At 38.5% G+C, this 12,349-nt stretch overlaps 1 protein-coding gene and 1 long non-coding RNA gene across 5 annotated transcripts in view; both read right to left on the bottom strand.

Moving 5' to 3' along the window:
• Positions 1 to 12,349, bottom strand: part of RSU1 (Ras suppressor protein 1) — a 185,563-nt gene that overhangs the window by 101,611 nt on the left and 71,603 nt on the right. The gene's annotated exons all lie outside the window — the stretch shown is intronic.
• LOC121106309 lies at positions 2,175 to 4,700 on the bottom strand. Its single transcript, XR_005838926.1, has 2 exons — positions 4,047 to 4,700; positions 2,175 to 2,363 (listed from the first exon to the last, which is right to left on the bottom strand). It is a non-coding gene; the product is annotated as an uncharacterized LOC121106309 (long non-coding RNA).

Raw genomic sequence — 12,349 nt, 5'->3', positions numbered from 1 at the left:
GGAGCGATGGGGGAACAATCGGTGGGAGGACCCCAGACCAAAGAATGCAGCAAACACTAGAGGCCGAAAAAGGCAAGGAACTGGATTCTCCCCTGAGCCTCTTGAAGGACCCAGCTGTGCTAACACCTTGATTTTGGGCCCGTGAACTTGATCTCAGGTATCTGACCTCTAGAACCATAAGAGAATACGCTGGTGTTGTTTCAAGTCACTAAATTTCTGGCAAACTGCCAGAGTGCCAACAGGAAACGAACACACTGTGAAAAAATAATCCGGGTGCTCAACTACATTAGCTCCTTCAGCTATTCACATCACCTTTTTCAAAACGCCTCAATAGACGAGTCATAAAATGTCTCCGAAAATTGCTGCCTCCCTGTCACACAAAGTGAGAGTAACATAATACATTTTTACCTTGACATAGAAAATTTGCAAATTATGTTTTCATTCTTACAGAAGCTATAAAACAATATTAGCAATAGTATAAAAATAAATACACCCTCCATATCAGACCCGAAAAACAGGCATTCTTCCGTTAAACCTATTAACCTCCATGTTGCTCCCATTCTACCGGTTGTCTTCTGTGTGGTAGGAAGTTTCAGTCAACAAGAAAAACTATTGGCCAATCCCAAGCCCCTGGCTACTCCGACTGGCGAAGGGAGAGGTGGGGGACAGGAAGGCTGAAACACCAGTGGAAAACTGTCAGTTATGTGCTCACTGCTCTCCTCCCTACTCATCATGGCCATGAAGGAATAAAAAGGAGACGTGTGACATCATCAACACAAAGATACCATGACTCTCAGCGGCGGTCAAGTCAGGACTTCAGGTTAGGCAGGGGTTTCTCATAATTGTTTTAGAATGGCATTTGTTTCACTATTTATGCCAAAGATGGCTTGCAAAAACAGCTCTGCAACGATCCCCCTGGGCTCAGTCTTGCGACCTGCTTTGTGCAATGGGACTTAAGCAAATGCTAACCAAGCAGAGTTCTTGGCACGTGCTTGGCTGCCAGCCTCCCAGCCCCCACGCATGTGAGTGAGACCATCCTCGATCACCAAGCCCCGGCTGACCCCGGATCCCTGAGAAAGCCAAGTAAATACCAACTGAGACAGTCTGGAACAAGAGAAGTGGCAGCAAATAAAATGGCTCTGTTTTAATCCACTACGTCTGGGGACAGTTTGCTGTACAGTGAAAGCTAACGCGATATAGTTAATAAAGCTGACACAACTACATTGCAGAAATTTTGAAGAAAAAAAAAGAAAGACATAACCTTGAGTCCCAATATACAAAGATATTAGTCAAAAACTTTTTGATTAATTCATCTTCGTGTAGCTATGTAAACATACTCTATAATTAGAACCACACCGTAAATCCAACCTTATAGTGTGCTGTTATTAGCATTCCCCATGTCGTTTTATATTCCGTAATCTACCATAGTTCATTTAACCATTCTTTTACTGGACTTTAAGGTGGCTTCAAAATTTTCACTTTAAATACTGCTGCAAAATATACATACACACACACACACATATATATATATATTTGTATAAACTTTTGACTGAGTTCTGGATTAAATCTTGAGGAAAGATCCCCAGGAAGAAACATCCAATAAAAAGTGGGGAGCTTCAACAGTGTCTGATACATACAGCTATGATACAGTCTGGGATGACATGCTAATTTACCCCCCAACAGCAATGTATGAAAATGTTCATTTCACCAAACCCTCACCATCACTCTACTATTCTATTTTAAAGTCTTTGTTAACCGACATACTAAAAAAAATGGCAATTCGATTTAACCTGCGTTTCTCTGACTGCTAATAAGGGTGACCAGTTTTTCATTTGGTTCGCCACCCATTGTCTCTTGTGAAACATGTGTTCTTGCGTTAATTTTTCTTACCGAGAGATGGAAAGTACATGCCCTTTAATAGTAGTTAAGTTGATAGGGTGAGGTCAGGGCAGAGATTTTTTAAAGATTTATTTATTTGAGAGAGAATGAGAGAGGGAGAGAGGGAGTATGCAAGCAGGGGGAGGGGCAGAGGGAGAGAGAGAATCTCCAGCAGACTCCCTGCTGAGCACAGAGCCTAACACAGGGCTCAATTTCAGGACCCTGAGATCATGACCTGAGCCGAAATCAAGAGTCAGGTGCCTAACCATCTGAGTCACCCAGGTGCCCCCCTTTTCTTTTTTTTTTTTTAAACATTTACTTACTTAAGAGAGAGAGAGAGAGAGAGAGTGAGCGCAGGGCAGATAGTTTTAACCCCAGGTCCAATGGTCATGTATACAAATTTTTTTTTTCCTGGAGAGAATCCACAGCTTTCATCAGCTTCCTTAAGTAGCACATGATCTCATAAACGCTGAGAACCAGCTGACCTAAATGGTAAAGAACAGCATTAGTAGGGTCCACTGCTGGGACGCTCACAATTGTGCAACCCGTCACAGAATGCATAACTAAATGAGAGGCAAGACAGGAGTTGTGTTCAGTGATGAAGGAAGGTATAGGAGGAGGTGAGAACGATGGCAAAATAATAGATTAAATGTGTATTTAAGTCAAGAAATTTAATAATTTAATACATATCACTGCATTCTTTTTTTTTTTAAGGCCAGCTAAACTCTCATCTCCACTTGCTACAGGCTGACCGACTGTCCTGCTATTACTGAAGCCCTAACCACCAATGGGATGGTATTTGGAAGCGAGGCCTTTGTCAAGTAATTAGGTGACATGGGCAGACCCCTCATGAAGGAGATTAGTGCCCTTATAAGAAGACACACAAGAAAGATAACCTCTCTCTCCACCCACATGAAGGCATGACAAGAAGGTGTCTTTACAAACCAGGAAGAGGGGCCTCACTGGAAACCAAATCGGCCGGCACCTTGATTTTAGACTTCCCAGCCTCCAGAACGGTGAGAAATTTCTTTTGGATAAGCCGCCTGGTCTATGACATTTTTTTAGACCATGTGAAGCCACGACAATCTTTGTCTGGGCTGTAGTCCTACTGCAGTCCTATTCGGGGTCCCAAGTGAAATGTTCTTTAACTATTCTTCAGGTTTCATTAGGTTATTGGCTCCAACAAAAACGAACTGTGTCTTTCACAAGGCTTGGGAAGATATTAAAGAACTCACGTTTGATAAGCATTTAATCCGTTCTTAATCACTGTCACAGAGCATACATAATGGTTAAAAGCATGAGGTCTGACTCTGTCAAGTTACCTCCTCTAGCCTTCGGCTCCCTCATCTGTAAAATGGGCAGAACAGTCACTCCACCTCATGGGGGGATACCTTAGTTAGGAATAACTATCTGACTTAGAAGACGTAAGTACTCATAAATGGCAGCTATTAGAATCATCACTATCGTTATTAGTGACACATTTTCAAGGTCATGCACTTACAAAAACTGCTCAATTTAAGACAATGAAATGCCAACTTACAAAAATCTTAGCAACACAGAACATTCTTTGTTGTTTCCAAGTTTTTGCTACAGTTCATGCAAGCCTGAGGTTATGATTTGACAGGACAAAATCTGCTAGGATGAGGTGAGAGAGCTGTGATACACTGAGGTTCAAAACATTGTTAGAAAGGATGCAAAGGCAGACCAGGAGATTTTTGTTAAAGAAGCAGGTGAATAGCTAAGGTTAAAAAAATAATAATTAATTTTTTTAATTTTTTTTATTATATTATGTTTGTCACCATACAGTATATCCCTGGTTTCTGATGTAAAGTTCGATGACTCATTAGTTGCGTATAACACCCAGTGCACCATTGCAATACGTGCCCTCCTTACTACCCATCACCGGCCTATCCCATTCCCCCACCCCCCTCCCCTCTGAAGCCCTCAGTTTGTTTCTCAGAGTCTATAGTCTCTCATGCTTCATTCCCCCTTCTGATTACCCCCCCTTTCTTTATCCCTTTCTTCCAAGTATACCGAGTGAGCAAAAGTTCTGCATTATCTATTAAAAGCATGAATGAAAAGAATAAACTTGATCTTCTGGTCACTGTCCTAGGAACATAGTCAGCGGAAGAATATTCTCCACATTGTTGTAAAGTTGGGCAACTCACTTTTCTGCATTCGTTTCCAGCAAATTATAGCTAGTGAAGTGTTCTGGATAGCAATTGCTTTTCCTTCGGTCAACTGAAATGACCAAACAATGAACCTTTGGCACCAACCATTGATCTTGCTAATTGCATCTGCCACTATATTTGCTTCTTTTGTTTCCAGTCAGTCCTCTTTTCCAACACCATTCCAACTGGTAAACAATCAGAACACACAAAGTGACAGATTTAGTGCTTCACTAGCAATTTATATAACTGACTGCAACGCTGTTGTTGTAGTGAATCATGATTTATTTGTCTCACATTGCAGCACATAACCTTTTTAAATGCAAGGGGAAAAGGCCAACACCTCCTTAAAGTTTATATATGACCATCTACCACTATATCCTATGAACTGGATTTGAAAGAGAGCTGACCACACGAGTGATGGATTTCTTTTCTTTTTCTGCAGCTATAACTTTATGCACAATCCATTCATGTATCCTGGGCTCAGTCAATGCTCTTTATTTGCATGTGACTCCGGGATATACATAAATGATGCCCAAACAGTTAGCTAACAGAACCTAGAATTGAAGGGTTAAAACAAGGAATACTTGGGGGGCGCCGGGGTGGCTCAGTCGTTATTAAGCATCTGCCTTTGGCTCAGGGTGTAATCCCAGAGCCCCGGGATCGAGCCCCACATCAGGCTCCTCTGCTGGGAGCCTGCTTCTTCGTCTCCCACTCCCCCTGCCTGTGTTCCCTCTCTCACTGGCTGTCTCTCTCTGTCAAATAAATAAAATCTTAAAAACAAAAACAAAAAGCCCAAGGAATACTGGGGTGGCAATTCCACATTTAAGGGTCCATGGATGGATGGGGGCATCTTAAATTCCCCAAGTTATATGTAACAAACTTCCTATGTGAAAATATACATTTTAGGGAGAGCAGCTCTAGAGGTTTCACTGGTTTCTCAAAGGGGTCGGTGATTCTTGAAAAGATTAAAAATGATGGCTTAAGGGAACTTGACTTATTGCTGCAAAATAAAAGGCATTAAAGGCGGATGCCTGGGTGGCTCAGCTGGTTAAGCACTGGACTCCTGACTGTGGCTCAGGTCATGATCCCAGGGGCTTGAGATCAAGCCCTGCATTGGGCTCTGTGCTGGGTACAGAGCCTGCTTAGATTCTCTCTCCCTCTCTCCCTCTGCCCCTCCTCCCCTCTCTGAGAAAAAAAAAAAAAACCCTAAAGAAATAATATTAAAAATTGAAAAAATAAAAAGGGATTAGAGGCATAAATAAGCATATGAACAATGAAATATCAAAGGACATCAAGTTTTACACCAAGGTGGTAAATAAAGAGATGAGAGAAATAATTGGTGCTATGGGCCGAATTGTTTCTTCTCCCCTAAAATTCATGAAGTCTTAACTCCTAGTCCTCAGAATGGTACTGTATTTGAAGATAGGGTCTTTACAGATGTCATTTGGCTAGAATGAGGTTATTAGGGTGGGCCCTAATCCAATATGGCCAGTGTCCTTAGAGGAAGAGGAAATCTGAACACACAGAGTTATAGGTGTCTGTGTGCACAGAGGAACAACCATGAGGACGCAGAGAGAAGGCAGCCATCTATAAGCTAAGGAGAGACGTGTGGAACAGATCCTTCCCACACAGCCCTCAGAAGGAACCAATCCGACTGATATCATGATCTGGAACCTCTAGCCTCCCCAAGTGGGAGGAAATAAATTTCTGATGTTGAAGCTACCCACACTGTGGCACTTTTTATGGCAGCCTTCACAAATTTAATGGTCTTAACTGTAACACTGGGTTAAGAGAGAATTCAGAAAGCAGTTAAGACCAGGGCACTTGGGGGCGCCTTGGGGGCTCAGTCGGTTAAGCGTCTGCTTTCAGCTCAGGTCATGATCTCAGGGTCCTGGGATCGAGCCCCACATCAGGCTCTCTGCTTGGCGGGGAGCTTGCTTCTCCCTCTCCCTCTGCCCCTCTCCTTGTTTGTGCTCTCTCTCTCTCTCTCTCTCAAATAAATGAATAAAATCTTAAAAAAAAAAAAAAAAAAACAGGGCACTTGGCGGCCTCCATACAGCAGGTGACTCTTGATCTCAGGGTAGTGAGTCTGAGCCCCAAGTTGGGCACAGAGTTTACTTAATAAAAATGAATAAACAAATAAGCAAGCAGTTAAGACCAAGAGATTATTCTGGGGGTTAAAAACAGGGTAATATCAAGAATGAAAGGGGAAACAGTCTTGACATTTGTAAGTAATATGGAAGATGACAACGTAATACTTCCAGGCCTGCTACAGCACCTAGCCAGTGAGTGCAAGGTTGAGAGGATAAACTGAGTAAAAATAACTTCTTGAGACTGTGTAAACAGGCAAGAAAGAGGCAGAAAAATAATTATATTCCATCTGTTCCCACTGAAAATTATCAAAAATTAATCCAGACTTCTGCTGCTAGCCATGATGAAGTAACCGGAAAAAATGTGTGATATAATTGCTTCTAGACACTGGGCAAGAAGCAGCGCCAGACTCATCCCTGAGAAAAGGGAAGTAAGTGTGCAGAACCCTATGATCAGCCTAACTTCCCCCTGGAAGCATTCCCAGTTAGCCATGCAGGAAGTGGGCGATCAAACAATATGGTGGCACTGCTGAGTGAAAGGAGAGAGATCAGAGTTTGCGGCTACTAAGGTAGTAGGAATTAGGCAGGCAGGATTGTAGAAACAAAGAAGCTATAAAGAAAAAGAGCTCCAGATAACTGCACAGGGGGTCCCGTGAGTCTTCGGCTGAATAATAACTGCTATGTCCAGGGCAAGGCTCCTCAAGGCTAAGAAAGAAAAAAAAGAAAAAAAGTAACAAGGGAAAAACTACAGAGGAGATAAATCCAAACAATGACTGGAGTGTGCACAGGGCTAGGAAGTACTCCATTTGGAGATCAGCCAGAGAGGAGGGACCTCACTGAACACTGTGGTCATTCAGCAGAGATCCCAGAGGTCTTAGGAAAGGACTAACTGAGCCCACAAATAAAGTCTAGCCTGGACCAACCCTAACCAAGGTTAAAAGGAGGTCTTGGAAAAAATCAAGCTGGTCACAAAGAAATTAACTGCTTCTTTAAATGAAACTCAACAATCTATAAAAGGAGACAATAATATCTACACATTCAAAAATAAATATTCATATCTACTATGACATTATAATAAAAAATACCAATAAATACTAATAAAATACTAATAAAGAAATAATGGCTAAAAATTTTTCTAATTTGATAATTATTGTAAATCCATATATCAAAAAATTTTTATAAAACCCTCAAGAAGTAGAAACAAAGGAAACCACAGGAAGGAAAATAATTAAACTGCTAAAAACCAATGATGAAGAGAAAATTTTAAGAGCAGTCATGGAAAAACAGACACATTACATAGAACAATGATAAAAATGGCACCAAAACAATGTAAAGTAGAAGACAACAGAACACTACCCCTTAAAGGGAATCTAAAATTTTATATCTAGAAAAAGATTCTTTAAAACGAAGGCAAAACAAAGATAATTCAGATGAAGAAAGCTGAGAGAATTTGTGGCCAAGTAATACAACAAGAAATACAAGAGGAAATTCGTCAGGATGAAAGGAGTACCAAATGGAAGCTCAGATCTATATCACGGGGTAAAAAGCACTAAAAATGGTATCTCTGGTCAGTAAATCCTAACAATTTTTTTCTTTTTTGTTAATTTATTTAAAAGACAGCTTACTTAAAAAAAAAGTATAACACTGTTACTTGAGGTTTTAACATATCAACCAATTTGACCTGACATTTATAGAACACTACAGATTATGGAACATTTTCATGTGTGTATGGAAAATTCATCAATTCAGACAATATGCTGGGCCATAAAACTAGTCTATAAACTTTTAAAGAAGGAGAATCATACAGATTATGATTTGTGATCATAATTAAATTATAAATCAATAACAAAATGATAGCCAAATCTTCAAAAACAAATAATCTCTAAATAACCCACATGCCAGGGCACCTAGGTGACTCAGTCAGTTAAGCGTCCAACTCTTGGTTTTGGCTCAGGTCATGATCTCATGGGATGAGATGGAGCCCTGCATCGGGCTCTATGCTCAGTGTGGAGTCTGCTTGAAATTCTATCCTTTTCTGTGCCCCTCTTCCCACTCATGCACATGCTCGCTTTCTCTAAAATAAAATCTTTAAATAACCCACACGCCAAAGAAGAAATTACAAGGCAATTGGAAAATATTTTTAAATGAATGATAGTTAAAATGCAAATGTGTGGGACATAGCTCAAACAACTATTAGAGAGAATATATTTCTATACATCTATAAATGCTCATATTAGGGAAGGAGAAAGACTGAAAATCAATGATCTAAGCTTTCCCCTAAAGAAATTAGAAAAATCAGAGCAAATTATTCTCAAAGTGAGGAGAAAAGCAAATCAATGAAATACAAAACAAAGAATAAAGGAATTCAATCAACACCACCATCAGTTATTTAAAAAGAGAAATAAAATTGATAAAGCCTAGCCAGACCAATTAAAACCAAAGAGAAGAAACACAAATTACTAGTATCACAAATAAAAATGGGGATATCATCATAGATGTTACAGACCAACTTAGAAGAAACACAAAATTACCAGCGCTCAAAGAAATAGAAAAACCTAAGGAGCCTTATATTTATGAAAACAAAATTATGAATTCATAATTCAAAACTTTTTCCACAAAGAAAACTCAAGACCCATAGGGCTTCACTAATGAATTCTTTCAAACACTTAAAAATATCAATTTTACAAATTGTACCAGAACAGTATATTGCTAATACAAAAAGTGTACAAAGATACTATATGAAAGGTAGAGACCAATATCTCTCATGAACTGAAGTGGAAAAATTTTCAAGAAAATATTAGCAAATCAAATCCAGAAATACATAAAAATAAAAATACAAAAAATGGAAACCATACAATTATCTCAATAGATGCAGAGAGAGCATTAAACAAAATCCAACACCATTTCATGATAAAATCATCCTACAAACAAGGAACAGAGGGCGCTTTCTACACCTGACAAAGGTCATCTACAAATAACTTACAGAAAACATACTTAATGGGGAAAGGTTGGAAGCTTTATGTCTAAGATAAGGAATAGGATAAAGATGTCTGCTCTTGTCACTTCTATTCAACCTTATGTTCTAGAGGTTGCAGTCAAAGCAATTAGGCAAGAAAATGAAATAAAAGGCATCTAAATTAGAAGGCAGGATGTATAACTATCTCTAATTGCAGATGACATGACCTTGTATAGAGAAAATTCTAAGGAATCCACTAAAAACTAAAACTAATAAATGAGTCCACCATCATTAGAGAACACAAGATCAATATAAAAATCAACTGTATTTTATATACTAGCAATGAACAATCTGAAAATAAAAAAATAATTTTATTTACAATAGCATCAAAAAGAATAAAATGTTTAGGAAATTTAACAAAGGAAGTGTAAATCATATACTCTGTAATTGACAAAATATTACTGAAAGAAATTAAAGAAGATTGAAATAAAAGACATTTTATTTTCTGTTCATGGATCTCAAATTCAATATGACAGCAAGACTCTCCAAAATAATCTACAGATTTGATGCAATCCTTATCAGAAGCCAGTTGGCTTCTTTGTAGAAATTGATAAGCTACTCCTTGAATTCATATGGGAAGTGAAGAGACTCAAAATAGCCAAAATAATCTTGTAAAAGAATAACAAAGTTGGAACTAATGTGTCCCAATTTCAGAACTTAATAAGCAGTAACAGTATTAAAGACAGTGTAGAACTTACATCGAATAGACATATAGATCAATGAGACAGCCTTGAGAGTCCAGAAATAAAATCATGTATTTATGGCCAAATCATTGTTAACAAGAGTGCCAAGACCACTCAATGAGGAAAATACCGTCTTTTCAACAAATGGTGCTGGGACAACTGGATAGCCACATGCAAAACAATGAACCTTTATTGGATCACATACAAAAATTAAACCGATCAAAAGGGATCAAAATTCTAAACATAAGAGCCAAACTTGGGGGAGACAGGGGAATTGTGGAATGATAGCTAATGGGTATAGAGTTTCTTTTCCAACTAATAAAAATGTTCTAAAACTGTGGTGATGGTGGTACAACTCTGAACATACTAAAAATGCTGAACTGTATACTTCAAATGTGTGTATTATATGGTATGTAAATTACATTTCAATAAAGCTTTTACTAAAAAAAAAAAAAGATAATATAGTAATACCAAGTGGGCTTTAGTATAAAAATACGTCACTGATTTAACATATGAACAATCAATATAATTCGCCACACTGGCAAATAAAGGAGATGTATTAGTTAACCACTGCTGTACAACATAGTACTCTAAAACTTGGAACTTATCACAAATAACATTTATTATCTTAACACTTTCCCAGGGTAGGAATCTGAGAGTGGCTTATCTGCATAGATCTGGATCAGGGTCTTTCAGGAAACAGCTGGGCTGCCAGTTTGGGGCTAGTCAATGACTGGGGCTGGATGATCCACTTCCAAATTCCCTCAATAAGGTTGTTTACAATATGACAACTGGCTTTCCCTAAGAGCAAGTGACTGTAGAGTTAAAGAGAGAAAGGGCACGAGAGCATACCCAAGATAGGAGCTGCAGTGTCTTTTATAATTTAGTCTCACAAGTGACATGTTGTTATTTTTACTGTATTCTATTGGTCACAAAGACCAATGGGAGCAGACTGCACAAGGGTATGAATACCAGGATACAGGGATCATTAGGAGACACCTGGAGGATGGCTACCAGAGGAGAAAAATCATATGATTACCTCAAGAGAGGCCAAAACAAAACAAAACAAAAAAACCCCAAGACCTTTTGGCAATATTTAATACCCATTCACAAGCTAGGAATAAAAGGAAACTTCCTCAACCTGATAAAAAAGTGTTTTCTAAAGATATAACTAGTATCCATTTAACAATGAACAATAATACTTTCCCCCTAAGATCAAGATAAGGCAAGAATATTCCTTCTCACTGCTTCTATTCCACATTGTAGTGAAGGTCCTAGCCACTGTAATAAGGCAAGAAAACAATAAAGAACAGTAATTGGAAAAAAAGAAATACAATGATCTTTTTGGGGAGACAAGATGATTATGTATATAGAAAATCTTAGGAAATATGCCACAAAGAAAAAAAAAAAAAGCAAAACAAATAAGCCAACAAAAACCCTACCAGACCTAGACTTATAAGGAAATGAAAAACTACAGGAACCAAGGTCAATTTACACAAAGCTGTTGTATTTTTAAGTGCTAGCAATAATGAAAAATGAAATTTAAAAAATTCCACTTACAATAGCATCAAAAACCTAAAATACTTAAGGATAAATTTAACAAAATATATGCAAGTAAAAACTATAACATTGCCAAGAGAAATTTTAAAAACCTAAACAAATGGAGAAATATATCATGTTCACAGATTGGAAGGCTCTATATTGTTAAGATGCAAATTCTCTCGAAATTGATCTGTCAGTTCAGTCAAATTCCAATGAAAACCCCAGCAGGATTCTAAAATGTATATACATGTACAAAGGATACAGACTAGCCAAAACAATTTTGAAAAAATAATTTACACTATGTGATTTCAAGACTTCTTCCAAAGCTACAGTCATCAAGGCAACATGGTACTGCTATGAAGGTACAACAAGGAAACATGCTATACCTACATTTATACAATAAATTAGCTTTTGACTAAGCACCAACGCAATTCTTTAGGAAAAAAAATGCTTTTCTACTCATGGTGCTAGAAACATTACTTGTATGGAAAAAAATGATCTCATACACAAAATTTGAGCTGATCACAGATCCAAGCCTACACGAAAGCAGGGTTTTTCTTTCCTCCCTCTCACCACCCACTGATACCTCCCAAGGGACTCAGAACTGCACATGACACAATGTTGGTGCTGAATAAGTATTTGGTGAATAAAAGAACTATGCATGAGAAAAACCACCTGCCATTGTAAAAATAAAAAGGAAGAGACCAGTGAGTGGGACAGTGAGAAAAACTGTCATGTGAGTTGTTGAGAGCTGAAGGTACCACCTCTGCTACTAGTAGGGAGGTGACAGTTCCAAGCAGAGAGAAAAGATCAAGAAGAACTAAGAAGCAGACATTGAGAGTAGCCCGTGTGTGAGAGAGAGGGGCCAGAGCAGCATACAAACATGGAGGCCAGAGCATCTGGCGTCTTACGGCTCAACAGGGCAGATTAAAGAATTCTAATCACAGAAGTGATGTAGTCCACTGTGTG

The sequence above is a fragment of the Ursus maritimus genome, unplaced genomic scaffold, assembly GCF_017311325.1.
Source record: "Ursus maritimus isolate PB19 unplaced genomic scaffold, ASM1731132v1 scaffold_31, whole genome shotgun sequence".
Classification (NCBI taxonomy): Eukaryota; Metazoa; Chordata; class Mammalia; order Carnivora; family Ursidae; genus Ursus; species Ursus maritimus.
The sequence above is the reverse complement of the archived record's forward strand: the minus strand, read 5'-3'. Positions and strand labels throughout refer to the sequence as shown.